Source organism: Zingiber officinale, chromosome 1B (assembly GCF_018446385.1).
Source record: "Zingiber officinale cultivar Zhangliang chromosome 1B, Zo_v1.1, whole genome shotgun sequence".
Classification (NCBI taxonomy): domain Eukaryota; kingdom Viridiplantae; phylum Streptophyta; class Magnoliopsida; order Zingiberales; family Zingiberaceae; genus Zingiber; species Zingiber officinale.
The window spans coordinates 12,943,844-12,946,385 of record NC_055986.1 but is presented as its reverse complement, the minus strand read 5'-3'; positions in this window follow the sequence as shown (position 1 = coordinate 12,946,385).

Genomic DNA, 2,542 nt, shown 5'->3' with positions numbered 1-2,542 from the left:
AGTGGCTTGTCGCATTCTTCGTCCCATTGGAACTTGGTGGCTCGGCGCAATATCTTGAAGAAAGGGAGGCTCCGGTCGACGGACTTGGAGATGAATCAAGACAGGGCAGTTATTCGACCGGTGAGGCGCTGAACTTCCTTCAAATTTCTTGGCGGCGAAATATCTTGCAGTGCCTTAACCTTACTGGGGTTCGCCTCGATACCCCGCTCGAGGACGATGTAGCCGAGGAACTTTCCACCCTTCGCACCGAACAGGCATTTGTTCGAGTTCAGCTTAATTCTATATGTGCAGAGTGTCTGGCAAGTTTCTTCTATATCCGTACAGAGGTCGGCAGCTCGGAGGGATTTGATGAGTATATCGTCGACATAAACCTCCATGTTCCGTTGATCTGCTGCCGGAATACCTTATTCATGAGCCTTTGGTAGGTAGCCCCAACATTCTTTAACTCGAACGACATCACATTGTAGCAGTAGGTGTCATCCGCTGTTATGAAACTCACATTCTCTTGATCCTCCCGAGCGAGCAGCACTTGATGGTACCCCTGATATGCGTCTAGCATGCATATCAGCTCGCACCCAGCTGTGGAATCCACCGTCTGGTCGATCCTCAACAGTGGGTAGAAATCTTTTGGGCAGACCTTGTTGAGGTCTCGAAAGTCGATGCAGACCCTCCACTTGTTACCAGGCTTGGAGACCAGCACCACATTTGCGAGCTAGCTCAGGAACTGCACCTCTCTAATGTGGTCGGCCTCCAACAGCTTCTCTACTTCAGCTCGGATGATCTGATTCTGCTCCGCGCTGAAGTCCCTTTTCCTTTGCTTTATCGGCCTAGCATCCGGCCGGACGTGAAGCTCATGCTACGCTATGATCGGGGAGACGCCGGGTAGTTCATGGGTGGACCAGGCGAAGACATCATGATTTCGTTGAAGACATCTGATCAGTTCGGCCTTCTGCTCAGCTTGCAGGTCGGCTACTATGAAAGTCGTTGCCTTCGCTCAGCTAGAGTGTATCTGCACCTCTTCTTTCTCTTCATAAACTAGAGTAGGAGGTTTTTCGGTTATGGCATTTACCTCGTGTCAGGGAACTTTCCGAGAGAACTTAGCCTCCGCCTTTACCATCTCGACGTAGCAGCGCCGAGCAGCCAGTTGATCTCCTTTGACTTCCTCGACCTGGTCCTCTACGTGGAACTTGATCTTTTGGCAATAGGTCGAGACTACTGCCCGGAACTCATTGAGGGCCAGCCGACCCAGGATGACATTATAGGCTGATGGGGCGTCTACAATGATGAAGGTGGTGGTCCTGGTCCTTCGGAGCGGATCCTCCCCGAGTGATATGGACAACCTTGTTTGACCGATCGGCTGGACCTCGTTGCCAGTGAACCCGTACAAAGGGGTTATCATCGGTAACAACTCGGCTCGGTCAATCTGGAGCTGGTCGAAGACCTTCTTGAAGATGATGTTGACCGAGCTCCCTGTGTCAATGAATATGCAATGAATAGTGTAGTTGGCAATTACCGCACAGATAATGAGGGTGTCGTCATGCGGCACTTCGATCCCATCAAGATTCCTGGGACCAAAACTGATCTCGGGCCCATTCGCCCTCTCTTGGCTACATCCTACAGCATGGATCTCCAGTCATCTAGCATACGACTTCCGGGTCCGGTTAGAGTCTCCGCTGGTCGGTCCACCATCTATGATGTTGATTTCACCCCGAGCGCGCGTTGCTTCAGTTTTCCTCCTCCCGAGCGGGGTTCCTACCTCGCCTATGCAAGGCTGGGGCACGGTCGTCACTCCTTGTTTGATGGTGATGCCGCCGCTCGGGTGACTGCCTGTTCTCTTCTCACCATCTGGTACTGGGCCGCCTGTATCGTAGTTCGGGGGAAGGCGACCGTCGCCGATAACTCCTGGGAGTTGGCTGAGCGACTACAGGAACTCCTCGGCAGTCGCGGGTATTGTGGGTTGCGGACTGATGGAAGAAACAGAACATAGGAGTCTATACCTTCCCCTTGGGTCTGGGACGTTCGGCTGCCACGTGCTGGACGGCGTGTGGTCTTGCTTCCTGATGCGGTCGTGCCACATTTGCTCGAGGTCCTCTTGGTGGCTGGTTGCTGGTTGGCGGCTTTCGTTCGGCATGCACAGACAGTTCTGATGGCGCTTCTTTCCTTCGGGCTGCCTGAGCTTCCTCCACATTGATGTATTCATTGCCCTTCTTTAGCATATGGTCGTAATCGCAGGGCGGCTTTCGGATGAGCGAACGGAAGAAATCCCCATCAACGAGCCCTTGGGTGAAGGCGTGCATCATTGTTTCGGACGAGACCGTGGGGATGTCCATGGCCGCCTGGTTAAAGCGTTGAATGTAGGTCCGAAGAGTCTCTCTCGGCCCTTGCTTCATAGAGAACAGATTGACGCTGGTCTTCTGGTAGCGCCTGCTGCTCGCGAAGTGGTAGAGGAAGGCCGTCCTAAAGTCCTTGAAGCTCTGAATCGACCCATCCGGCAACCTTCGAAACCAACGTTGTGCTGAACCAGACAACGTAGTGAGGAAGA